Raw genomic sequence first — 14055 nt, forward strand, 5'->3', positions numbered from 1 at the left:
AACCTCAGGGTCGTCCCCCTGAGATGACGTCATCCGCTTCCAATATTTAAAGGTCTCTAATTCACTATCTAACTGAGTTAGCAAGGGGATTGCTTCGGCTTTTCTCCCAAGCTACTCTGCCTCCTCGGACTTACCAGAGGTACTTGCTCCTTTTTCCTAAATTGGTACTGGCGGGGCTCAGTGCGGAGTTCAGTGGGGAGAGCATTCCAATGGGAGGGTCCTGCAACAGAAAGGGCTCGCTCTCTTGTGGTGGTGAGATGAGCATTCTGGAGGGAGGGGGTGTGGAGGGTAGCTTTGTGGGTAGTTCTGTTGGGGCGCTTGTGGAGGATAAGAACATGCCATACTGGGTCAGACCAAGGGTCTATCAAGCCCAGCATCTTGTTTCCAACAGTGGCCAATCCAAGCCATAAGAGCCTGGCAAGTACCCAAAAACTAAGTCTAATCCATGTTACTGTTGCTAGTAATAGCAGTGGCTATTTTCTAAGTCAACTTAATTAATAGCAGGTAATGGACTTCTCCTCCAAGAACTTATCCAATCCTTTTTTAAACACACTAAGAGGTAGATTTTATAAATTTGCGCGAGGGCGTACTTTTGTTTGCGCACCAGGCGCGAACAAAAGTATGCTGGATTTTATAAGATACGCGCGTATCTTATAAAATCCGGGGTCGGCACGCACAAGGGGGTGCACATTTGTGCAACCTGCGCGCGCCGAGCTCGGCGCGCGTTGCCTGTTCCCTCCGAGGCCGCTCCCAAATCGGAGCGGCTTCGGAGGGAACTTTCCTTCGCCCTCCCCCCACTTCCCCTCCCTTCCCCTCCCTAACCCACCCCCCCCCCCGGCCCTATCTAAACCCCCCCTACCTTTGTTGCCAAATATACGCCTGCCAGCGGGCTGCTGGCGCGCCATCACCCGACCCGGGGGCTGGTCCGGAGGCCTCGACCACGCCCCTGGGCTGGCGCCACGCCCCTGGTCCCGCCCCGAACCTCCCCCGCCCCTTTTATGAAGCCCCGGGACTTATGCGCGTCCCAGGGCTGTGCGCTCGCCGGCAGCCTATGCAAAATAGGCGTGCCGGCGCGTGAGGGCCCTGCGAGCGTAAATCCAGTCGGATTTACGCGCGCAGGGCATTTAAAATCCGGCCCTAACTGCACTAACCTCATCCTCTGGCAACAAATTCCAGAGTTTAATTGTGCGTTGAGTAAAAAAGAACTTTCTCCGATTAGTTTTAAATGTGCCACATGCTAACTTCATGGAGTGCCCCCTAGTCAATGGCTCCTCAAGCCAATTGGAATTGTGATACATAAATACAGAATAAAAGACCACAAATTACAAATGTGGAAACAAAAACTGGAATGGAACCTCCAAGAGGATCTTCTGCATGCAGTGCAAAACTGAAGTACTAGAAACAGAAATGTATTTCCTCCTTCATTAAGCAAACTTCAAAGAGAGAAGAAATGCATATTCTCAAAACTGACATAGTATGACTCTTATACCTAGTCACTCCCTTCCATGCACCCATCACCCTTCATTTCTCCCAACTATTCAATCATCTCTTCACATGTTCATATCCCTGTCCAACATTCCTGGCACCTCCCACCCCCACATCCTCTTCCCCGTGCTCTCTCCCTTGCTTTTCTCCCTGCCCAGCATACATCAGACCACCTCTTTCCTACTCCATCCTGCTCAGCATTCTCCAACTTCCCCTCTCCCCCAATCCAGCAGCCCCACACCACCATCTCCCTCCACTTCCATCCACTCCCCCCTTCACCTCTCCCTACTCAGGAACCCCAACCTCCTTTCTCTCACCTTTCCTCCCTATCTTCAGCGGCCTTCCTGCCCAGCACATTTCCCCTTCTGGCTCCCAGCCAGCAGAAAAGCCTTCAATCCAATCCAGAGTCTCCCTCACTCTTTACCAGCAGCAGATGAGGGCAAGAAGCATTAAGGAGAGGAAGAGGTTGAAGCAGTGGAAGTCGGCAATGGATTTACACAGCACGTACCTCTCTCCATCATGCTCCTGCTTTCACATTCAGGCCCCCATGGGATAAAGAAAGCATCAGCAGCTTCACTGCCAGGTCAGTCAGGGGAAGATAAAGTTGGTGTCCATCTGGGCCCCTATGAACAGGAATTAGTGATATTTCGCTCTGATCTGGGTGAAGAAGGAAGGAACAACCTCCCACTGGGCCAGGAAAAGAAGGAAGCAAGAACAGCTTCCTGTCACACCCAATAAAGGGCCCAAAAAACAGAGAGGAAGGCGATCAAGAAAAGCCGTGAGGAACAAAAAAGAAAGTGACCGGAGGTCCTTCAAAAGTTCTTTATTAGTTGCCCGACTCTAGGCCTGAGTTTCGCCTAAAAAGGCTGCTTCAGGGGCTTCTTTAAATATCTCCAATGGATTTAGAGATATGTTCTTTAATGCAAGCGGGTGTTATTTATCCTTACATCAATCGGGAATTCCTCGATTGTGGTCAAGAGCAATTTAAAATTCAATGCGCGTCTGGAGTCACACAAAATTAAACCAAAAAACACCCAATAAAGGAGAAGTCAGCCAAATCCTGCCCAGACTGATGAGGAAAGAGCAAACATCTGCTGGCCTTGTGACACACCCTCCGGCACCTTGTGAAACATTAATGTGTCCCGACACACCTGTTGAGAACCACTGCCTTACGGTATAGTTTTTTGGGTTTTTCTTTACTTGTTTGCATGTATGTCTGCTTGTTGTGGTCTGACTGTAATGTGTTTGTGTTTGTCTGGTTGGGGGGCATCTCTGTGGATGGGACCCTTTCTTTGAAGCAGCTCTCTCTTCGGAGGTTTGTTTTTTTTTAAATGATTGGCTTGCAGCAGCCCTATGGAAACTTGTTCATGTTACTCCCTTCCCTTGGGAAAGCATGCCCTGTTTATGCCTGCCTGCCGTAAAAGAACTAATTGGGCTGAGATGAATATCACCCCCCCCCCCCCCCCCCAAGTAATGTCAAAACTCTGGAGGGTTTCCCGCACTGCCTCTTGAAGCAGCCAAAGTAAAAGAAAAACAATTTTAGAAATTTTCTTCCCTCCCAGGAGCACATAAAAACATATTCTTGCCATCCTAGTTCAGACCAAACTTCCATCAAACCCAGTATCTTGTTTCCAACAGTGGCCAATCCAGGTCACAGTACCTGGCAGGATCCCAAAAGCTAAGTAGATGCCATACTGCTTATTCTAGGCATAAGCAGTGGATTTTCCCCAAGTCCACCTTAATATCGGTTGAAGGACTTTCCTTCCAGGAACTTGTCTAAACCTTTTTTTAATCCCAGCTATACTAACAGTATCACCAGCAACAAAATCCAGAGTTGAATTGTGTTGAGTAAAAAAATATTTTCTCCTATTTATCTTAAATATATCACCTAGTAACTTCACTGAATGACCTCTAGACTGTAGTTTTTGAAAGACTAAATAACTAATTCACGTTTACCCATTCCATTCAATTTTTAAAACAGTTTATTGACCAACGAAAAGAAACATATGCTCAACATACATTGGTTTCTGATACATATCAAGCAAAAAAAGAACAAGTCATGAAGAACAAGTTTTTGTTATAAAAAAATTTTCATCCCATCCTCCCTGCCCTGTCCTAGTGACATGGTGTCTAGGTCTCCTATACCTCTAGAAAACAGAAGTATGAAAACAAATGAATCCCAAACATGACTTGTGCATTTCTATTTTTATTTTTTTTCCTTTCTTCTCTCTCTTCTATGGACCATGTGCAGCTTTTAGACTGGGACGATAGCCAATGCTTTAAGTAAGGTATGAAGCAGATAATGACCTTCACCTTTACTGTAGTTTAGCCTGGCAAAGCTCCCAGAGCTTGGGTCATCATTGGCACCAGACTTCAGATAAAAAAGAATGAGCTTTCAACTGTTAAAATCTGTTACAGACATATGCCTGCTAAAAGCAGTATTACACATTTATTTAAAAACTTTTCTATACCGTCGTTAAGTTAAATAACCATCACAACAGTTTACAGAAGGGCACGATAAAGAGAAATATGGGTGGTATAGATTATAAATTAATTATGTGCCAACCTAGTACGGTTACAATTTAAAATAATAAACTAAGTGTGTAAGTTAATCCTGATTGTTAGGAACAAATTAGGCAGGCGGTTTGTTTATGAGATTATAACAACATTTCTTTACTTATGCGTTGAAGCTAGAAAAATGTAATCAGTGCTCTTCTGCTAATAAAATAGATTAAATATATAATTAGAATTAGAAGCATTAATTAGTTGAATAATAATGAAGCAAAACAAAGCACTCAGCTTGACTAAGCATATATGATGCAAAAACTATTATATCTGAGGTCAATTAATTTTTATAGCTAAATTCTCCTGGCCACGTAACCTGATTTATATACACTGAATATTGGAAATTATGTGATTTTTAGTAAGAAAAATTTGAGGCCATGTGTCTGAGATAATGACAACCTATATTGAAATAAAATCACTACTTAAATCTTTGGACCATGAGTCCATAAATGGTCAACAAGAAAAAAAAAAAGAGTATATATACAATGAGACATAAGCACTCAAGGCTGCTATACTATCCAGAGTATAGTATGCCAGAGATTCTGGCCAACTTAACTCATATGGTAGGAAACCATTTTTTATTTTTTAAATATTTCTGTATCTATGACATGACTTGATCAATTAAATAAGTTCCTCATAGAATATGATTTTTATTTTACTTTTTAAGAATATATCTGCATTATTGAAGTGGCTCTGATCTTATAAAAAATAATTAACTGAGGTCAACATAATGCATCATTTCTAGGAAATGCTGATATGTTAGATCTCCATGTCACATAAGTTTAAGTAAAAGAGAATAACTCTTAAGGGAAATCTTTATTAACTTTTTTCTTACTTAGATCTACCTATCAGAGCAGAACGGAGACACCAGTACTCCCAAGCATAGGTAGACAATCAAAACATGCAATTGCCCCTAGGGGCTTTGGACACTCCATCAAAACCTGAGGGTGATAATCCCCAGAAATACTGTACCAAGAGTCAATCATACTCCCCTCCCCCTTTCCCTCCCCCCTCCCTTTTGTTGAGAAGGTCTATAGTGGGGAGAAAAATACCTAAGAAACCTGTACCTTGCACCACATTCGTGTCATGTCGTCAGGATAATTAATCACCTTGCTTCTAGCTTGCGGAGAGAGCTGCTGTAATTGACCCATACCCTGATGAATTTAAGCTTGCTTTAAAAAAAAAAAAAAAAAAAAAGGGGGGCTATTTTTTTATTTTTCCATCTGCATTATTTTATAGACCTCTATCCTATCTCCCCCTCAGCCATCTTTTCTCCAAACTGAAGAATCCTAACATTTTTACCCTTTCCTCATAGGGGAAGTGTTCCATCCCCTTTATCATTTTGGTCGCCCTTCTCTGTACCTTTTCTAATTCCATCTTTTTTGAGATGCAGCGAGCAGAATTGCACACAATACTCAAGGTGCAGTCGCACCATGGAGCGATACAGATGCATTATGATAGTTTGTTTTATTCTCCATTCCTTTCCTAATAATTCCTAACATTCTATTTGCTTTCTTGGGTATTGCCATAAATTGAGCAGAGGATTTCAACATATTTTCCACTATGACACTTAAATCCTTTTCCTGGGTGGTGATTCCCAATGCGGAACTTTGCAATTTGTAGCCATAATTTGGGTTGCTCTTTCCTAGGGATGTGAATCGTTTTTTGACGATTTAAAATATCGTCCGATATATTTTAAATCGTCAAAAATCGTTATAAGTGATATTTAATAGGAATTCCCCCGATTTATCGTCAAAAATCGTAAATCGGGGGAAGGGGGAGGGGGAGGGCGGGAAAACCGGCACACTAAAACATCCCTAAAACCCACCCCGACCCTTTAAAATAAATCCCCCACCCTCCCGAACCCCCCCCAAAATGTCTTAAATTACCTGGGGTCCAGTGGGGGGGTCCCGTTGTGATCGTCCACTCTCGGGCCACGAGTGCGTTGATAGAAAATGGCACCGGCGCTACCTTTGCCCTGTCATATGACAGGGCAAAGGTAGCGCCGGCGCCATTTTGGTTCCTGTCCCCGACATCACGAGCGTAGAAGATGGCTCCCGGACCCCCAGGGACTTTTGGCCAGCTTGGGGGGGCCTCCTGACCCCCACAAGACTTGTCAAAAGTCCAGCGGGGGTCCAGGAACGACCTCCTGCGCTCGAGTCGTGTTGCCGTAATGAAAAATGGCGCCGGCCATATTGCCATATGGCCTTCCAAAATTCAACTCCCTTTGAAAATAGCCTCTAGGGTGCTCCACTCAAGATCAATTAATTCCTGAGTGGCTTCCATCACAGGGAAGAAACAAGAGGCTTTCTGCAAAGAAGCCAAAATGGGATTTCTCTTTGGATCAGACACCGAATCTGCCCCAGGAACTCCAAGCAATTTTCAAGGTCTGGGAAATCAGAGCTGGCAGTTCATCTCTATGAAAGAACCACAACATAGTTCCATATGGTTCTAATCCAGGGGAATTTCACTAGCCTCAAAAGAGGCAGGATCAGTGTCCTCATCCGTGCTGTCTGAATCTCCATCTAAAGGACCCACTGCCGCTCCAAGAGTACTCTGGTGTCCAACAAAAAATCCAGGCAAGGTTTTCCCCTTGCACCTCTGCTCTAGGAGCATGGGACAGGGCCAAGGACTGCGCCTGATTAAAGGACTGCAACCCTGGAAAATTTCTACACATGAAAAAGTAGAAGCATCCAGACTGGGAGGACATGAGGTGTACTCACAGAGCTACCTTCCCCTGCTGAGGAACCAGTTAGGGTTTCTTCCCTGTGATGGAAGCCATTCAGGAATTAATTGATCTTGAGTGGAGCGCCCTAGAGGCTATTTTCAAAGGGAGTTGGATTTTGGAAGGCCTGTACCCTCTGGATCCAGTGGTAAGAGAGCACTTATGTTTTTTCCCAAGGTGGAAATGTATGCAGTCTTCAAGTGGATCACTATTCGCATGGAAGGAGAAGTGGTCTTGAAGGATGCTCATGCTAAAAAGATTGAGACTATCCTTAAGCGAGCATTTGAAGCACTGGCAATTACCTTGCACATTGCTTCTTGTTATTACTTGGTGGCTCGCTCTTGTTTGCTTCTCTCCCAGGAGGTTGATGACTCGGGGGTAAACTCAGGGCAGTTGTGGAACCAGCTGCTGCCTTCTTGGCAGAGGCGGGCTGTGATTTGGTCCGCATTTCAGCCAGAAGGATGGCTTCGATGATATTGGCCAGGTGTCAGTTATGGTTGAAAAATTGCTCAGTTGATGCAACCTCAAAGGCTAACCTTACCACATTGCCCCTTAACGGCTTGTCTTTGTTTGGTTGCGAGTTGGAGAAACTAACCAGTATTTGGGTGAATCACCGGTTCCTCGTCTGCTGGAGAATAAGAAGCAGGCGCAGCGCTCCCTTCACATGAGAGGTCATGCTATCAGATCCAAGCGATTTCAACCCTATAGAGCAGCGATTTTCAGATGACTCTTTGGTGGGTCTCAGTCCTTTCATCCCCGACAAGCCAGAAGAGGTGCAGGCTTAGGTAGTGGAACCTCCCGAGCCTCCCAATGAAGGTTTGTTGACCCACCCCCGGGAACAGGAGATAGGGGGACACGTCTCTCTATCAGAAGTGGGTTGAAATCACATCGAATCAGTGGGTCCTGGAGGTAATACGAGAGGAATATGCGCTGGGGTTTTGCAGAGTTCCAAAATCAGGTACCCCATTTGAATAGTCTTTACCCAGACTGACATCTAGCTAGGAAGAACCAGGCATAGTGAAATCAGAGGAAGACAATTTACCCTAAGCCTCCAAACAGTGCTGGCACAAATCAGCGGGCACTCCTGGCTGAGATGCCCGTAAATAATAAGCAGTGCAAAGAGAAAGATGCTTAGGTTTCTTAGGAACAGGGGCCATGATGGCCCACAATGCACTGAGCAGCAGCCAAAGGCGTGCATCTAGCTGTTTTTTTTTCTTTTGAGATAAGTGCTCAGCTAGGCACCTAGAAATTATGCATCCAACACTTATGTGCACACACCCAGGTGGCCAAAAATTACACCCACAGTACCACTTGTGCACATAGGTAAGCGTGCGACCACTACATGTCGCTTAACTTGGGCGCACAGACTACAAGGCCCCACTGTGCACCCAAAAAACGGGCGCATAACCTGGACGCATAGTGAGACGCACACACTGTACCAACAATCCTGTAGAGGGCAGCCTTAGAAAGCGCGTGAAAAGCCTTTGTGGTCTACTGCGCAGCAAACAGCTGCTCAACCCGTCAGGCTGCCCATGTCCCTTGATCTTCCACAGAGCGGAACGAACGTTGGACTGGCATGCCAAACACGGAGACCGGGGGAGGAGGAAACCCTGTACAACAAAAAAACCTCCTAAGTCTCTGTATCTCTCTTTTTTTTAAACTTACCGGAGCTCAGCCGTACCTGGCTGAACAAAGAGACTGTCTCCAGCTATGGGGGAAGTCTGCTCAAGCAGCTTAAGTCCATGCCAGCAAAACCAGCTACTGGACCAAGGCACATATCTGAGGGACCACGGCAATCACCTCAGGATTTCTCACCTAGGGAAGGACCATTTGGTATCATCGCAGGAGAGCAGGGCGAATTTTATCCTTAATTTTCTTTTATTTTAAAATGAAGCAATCCCCAGTGTGGAGATGCATGTCCACCATCTGCTGGAGATGGAGAATACTGGCAGGTTGATGTAACTGCAGGGGTGTATATACTGGGACGTCAGATATTCTGTCTCCATCTGAGGGTAGGCATGCATAACCCACTTATTCTGCATTCATCTAACTGGACGCTAAGAAAGTTAAAATTTAAAGAAAATTAGGTAGATCTGCGAGGGTTTTAAGGGTCAGGGCTAACTTGGGGGCTGTGATGGCTATCAAATTGGGGTGGGGGGAGGGTTGGAGGACATCTCTCTTAACTGGGCTAACTGGGGATGAACGTCTAAAATGGGAATGGCGTTGGTGCACACCCCTTTTAAAATCCAATTTATGCGATAGAAGTGGGATTTATGCACATGCCCATTTATTTTATAACATGTATGCGTATGCACATGTATGTTATAAAATGGCCATGTATCTGGGCATGGGCAGATGTCTGTGCGCAAGTGCGACGGTTTGAAAACTACCATCCTTATAGGTTAGTTTAGGGATTTGATGATTTTGCCATGAGAAACTTCATACTATTTACCTTCAGTAAGCAATCAATTATTTCTACCTGGAGATCTTTACCCACTGTTTAAAAGATTAGACACCGCTCATTTTCATATCACAACGTAGGATCTATTTGGCTAAGCTCACGCCTAGTGAAACTTGCTTAAAAGGTCTGCAACATTGGGGGCCACACCTTGTGGTTGTGAGGGGTAACTCAAAGATTCTGGCCAAGCTTCTCTCTTATATGGGCGAGATTCTTGGTTTTCGTATTCCTTGTAATCCAGTCTTTGTTTTGTTTGAAGATTTTTCTTCTTTTCCTGAAGATAACAAATATAATAAATTGTGGTTGTAGAAAGGGGGTTTTTCCCCCTAAGAAAACCTATTTTTTATTTTTGGCATGTTTTACTTATTAGAAGAATCCTCTATTTACGGTGGCGGTAATAGAGAAACTGAGCAAAATAGTTCACTCGTAACTAAGGCAGAATTTTTATTACAGACTGGGTTTTCTTATTTGGATCCTGTGTCTTGTAAAGTGAGAAGCCTAATCCTTAATAATCTTGGCTGAGTAGCTCTTTGCACATAGTAACAAATCTTGTAAGAAGATGTATATCCAGCATGGCTCTCTGCTTCAACATCATGGGAGAAGAAAAACAACCAATAAGGGCTGTATAACATAGTCTGGGTAAAACAAATAAGCATGGGTGTAGCTTGCTTATTGCGGCGGCTACTACCCCTAACTAATCAAGCTAGATATTTCACTTGGATGCAGCTCCATCACTGCTCTCTACATTAAGGGTGGGGGTGGAAGGGAAATAGAACCAAGAGCTAAGAGAAACAGATAAGTATGAGAGAAAAAAATGTGTGAAGCTTGCTGGGCAGACTGGATGGGCCATTTGGTCTTCTTCTGCCGTCATTTCTATGTTTCTATGTAATCTAGGTCACTTATCAATTTGCATTAGGGCTTTAACGTGTGTGTACAAATCAACTCCTCCAGTTATACTTTTCATCCATTATAATGACTACAAATCTTTAGTGATGTCAATTTTACTACAAATACCTCAGAATGTTTCTGTAACACCACCCCCCCACCTTCTAAAACCCACCGCGATTCAAAGGGCCCCTCTACAGTGGTACAGAGTGTCAGACTGACTCTATACAGAGGCATTCTCTCTCTCTGCGATGTATTAGTCAGCGTGCGAAGTGAAAATGTTCGCACTTGCGCTATTTTATCATGCCTTGTAGAAATTGCTTAAGCGATGCAAGAGCAGAATAATTAGCCTAACCACACCCCTTTTTATCATGGGTGCTATTTCTGCTGTATTTATAGCATTTTGATAAATCTAGGCCTATGATTGTAACATGGATTTGTGCTTTTATTATTGGTTTGCTACTGAAATAGCTTGGGGGTGGGATGGATGGATGTTGGGTTTATGTTTTGTATTGTAGCACATTTATATAATGTTTTCTCTCTTTTTTTTTTTTTAAGATATGATAGGTTTTGAACATATCACTTCCATGTTATATGTTGATTGGATCTTTGCAATTCTAATAAAAATATTTAAACATAAAAAATTAGATCAGGAACTAAGGTAGTTTGGAGTTTTATAAGAATACAGTTCCCATACAGTCATTTATTTAATTTTTATATCTAAGTTTAGATTCTACTACGTCCAATATTTAGTTCAGGGTATATTAGAACATCACAGTCAAATCATAAAACATTATGACCAATAAAATATCTTGTCATTGTATCAAATTTGGGCTTTCACAGAAAAGATGTTTTCCTCTCTCCAAGTTCAAAATTTTATTTCTACAAGATTTAAAGACACAGTTACCAATTGCATATAATTTATTTTCTAATCCGCCTTTAAGCCACTTCAAAGCGGATTATATTCAGGTACTGCAGCTATTCTGCTGCATATAAAAGATCATTACATAAGCTTCTACCAGTTGTATAATTATCACTACATCTTTATACATTTATTCACACTTATAATGTATACAACTCTTTAAAAAATCTAGCAGTGTGAAAAATAGATCTTAATATAAACATAAATGAAGGAAATGTACAAATGTAATTTAATGATATATGAAATTACTGAGAATGTAGCATTACATGAATTACAGTTGAGAACTGTGATCAAAACAATGTTTTCACCTTATAAAACAACAAGAGCCAAACCATATAATTGTTTAAAACATGCCAAACAAAAAGCCACTCTTTCATTGTCTGTATGAATGTCCCAAGATCCAAAACATTTGGCAGGATATTTTACATTTTCTGGCTGTTTCAAAAAAAGTGTTCCAGGATCTTCTGCCTTTGTCAGAAAATATACTTACTGGCAAATATCACAATTTTTTTATTGAATAAAGGGAATCTTATAGCAAAGCAATGCATTTTATTATTTATTTAAAAATGTTTATATTCTGCAAAATTGATACTATTCAATGTGATTAGCAATATTGCACTCATAGGGACAGATTTTATAACATGCGCGCGAGTGTAGATTTGTTCGCGCAACCCGGCGAACAAATCTACACCCGATTTTATAACATGCGCAGGTTATAAAATCCAGGGTTGGCGCGCGCGCAAGGGGTGCACAATTGTGCAACTTGCGCGCGCCGAGCAGCCTTCCTCCGTTCCCTCTGCCCCCCCCCCCCCCGCACCTTCCCCTCCCCTATCTAACCCGCCCCCCAGCCCTAACTAAACACCCCCCGACCTTTGTCGAGGAAGTTACACCTGCCGGCTCTCCATCCCCTGGCCCAGTGGCTGTTCCGGAGGCCTTGGTCACGCCCCCGGAACGTCCCGGGGCTGGCGCCCCGCCCATGGCTCTGGAACGCCCATTTTTTCAAGCCATGGGACTTATGCACGCCGCCGAGCCTATGCAATATAGGCTCAGCGCGCGCAGGGGGAGGCAGGGGGAGGTTTTTGGGGGTTGCGTGCGTACCTTATGCCCCAACCCTTTGAAAATCTACCCAATAATTCATAAAGCATAGAACAAAAGCAATATATAAAAATCACTTAAAACTAACCGATTTTTAAAAAATGGTATAGGCAGTCAAGTTTCATCAAAAGTTTTCCTAAAAAGCATTTTGGCAAAAATAGTTGGATAAGGAAGGACCTGACTGTCGGATATGGAAAGCTGGCATGTGGATTTATTTCTTTTAGCATTCAGGACTTTGGTTACAAAATCATTTAAATCTAAAAATGATACATTTTTTTATTCTACCTGTTGATGTGTAAAATAAATTGAGATCTTTTGTACATAATCTTATCTGTGAATGTGTTATCTAAGATATATTGGGTTTCTTTTTAATCTATTTTGATTTGTGCCCTCCCAGTGAAAGTAGAATTGTTTTGTTTTGCCTGTGTTGGGGATTTTGTTATAAATTGGGAAGAAAATGGAAAACAAATTGAGACTGTGGGTTCAAATTAGACAGCAGGGAGTGCTGAAGTCGACGCATATGTGTCTTCGCCTACTGCTCCACTTCTAGGGTTGCCGCCATTAACCAGATACCTGTAGATAGGACCACATAGTCAGGCATATAGTGCTGACCAAGAGATGCACCTGAGTCATCAACTTTTGAGTACAAGCTTCTGGCTGAAATACTTTGCCCTGCATCGTGTCGAATCGCACAACCAGATACTCCAACGACTGAGATGGCTGAAGACTGCTCTTGGCTAGGTTCACCACCCAACCGAGCTCCTTTAACAGGGCGATCACTTTGTGGGTCACCAGACGGCTCTCTTCCAGACACCTGGCCCAAATCAATAAGTCATCTAAATACAGGTGTACTAGGATTCCCATCCTCTTAGTTCTGCTGCCACCACCACCACCATAATCTGGGAGCAGTGGCTAGACCAAAAGGCAGTGCCCGAAACTGATAATGGCACCCCAACACCACAAAATTCTGAAAAAGTTGGTGCACTAGTTGGATTAGAATATGGAGGTAAGCCTCAGACAGATCCAAGGAAGTCAGAAATTCTCCAGACTGCATGGCCATTATCACTGAGCACAATGGTTCCATGTGAAAATGAGTCACCTACAAATGATGCTTGACCCCTCTGAAATCCAGGACGGGCCGAAAGGAGCCCTCCTTCTTGGGCACAATGAAATAAATGGAATATTGAACTGTATTTTCTGGACATGGATACTGGAATATCAGCTCTTAGGCTGAGAAGCCTTGACAGTGTACACTCCACCACCTGCTTCTTCTGCGGGGAGTGGCAAGAAGACACCATGAACACATCCTGAGGAACACTGAAATTCCAGTGCATATCCTTCTCATATCATATCATTACCTCCACGAGAGAAAGGGCCTTTACCATAGCAGGCCCTTCACTCTGGAACACCCTCCTCACCTTTCTCCGCCTTGAACCCTGCCTGGCCACCTTCAAAAAAGGCATAAAAACGTGGCTTTTCAGAAAGGCCTATCCGGAAACCAATCAAACCTAGACACACCTACCTAGATCCTCACATACAGTCCCTCAGCCTCAATCCCTCTCACCCTGCCCGCCCTTTCCCCCCCCTCTTAAGGCAATTTCTCATCGCCCTTCCTTTGCCCGCCCTCGTTCTGCAAATTTACAAAATTGCGCATTGTGTCCAATGTAATTAATCTTATCCCAATTGTAACTACTGTATATAGCTCCTTCTGTAAATAAGTTCCTCCTATTTCTTATTTTGACGGTTGTTTTTTACTCTCTCTCACGCTACCTATCTTTCCCTCCCTTCTCCTGTCTCCCTTACCCCCCTCCTTTTTTCTGGCCTGCTCCCATCCCCGCCCCCTGTTTATTGTAATTTCCTCCTTTAATTGAGTTACTTGTAAACCGGCGTGATGTGCCATACGAACGTCGGTATATTAAA

At 43.5% G+C, this 14055-nt stretch overlaps 1 protein-coding gene across 2 annotated transcripts in view; it reads right to left on the bottom strand.

Annotated features, from left to right (window-relative positions):
- CCDC77 (coiled-coil domain containing 77) overlaps nt 1–2154 on the bottom strand; it is a 305397-nt gene extending 303243 nt beyond the window's left edge. Inside the window, exon 1 of one of the 2 annotated variants that reach the window (XM_029599936.1) lies at nt 1994–2154. The gene's annotated coding sequence lies outside the window, so the exon portion shown is untranslated. The remainder of the gene's footprint in view (nt 1–1993) is intronic. The other variant, XM_029599938.1, reaches the window with a different exon arrangement.
- Nucleotides 2155–14055: the final 11901 nt, after the last annotated feature.

This window comes from Rhinatrema bivittatum, chromosome 4 (assembly GCF_901001135.1).
Source record: "Rhinatrema bivittatum chromosome 4, aRhiBiv1.1, whole genome shotgun sequence".
Taxonomy (NCBI): Eukaryota; Metazoa; Chordata; class Amphibia; order Gymnophiona; family Rhinatrematidae; genus Rhinatrema; species Rhinatrema bivittatum.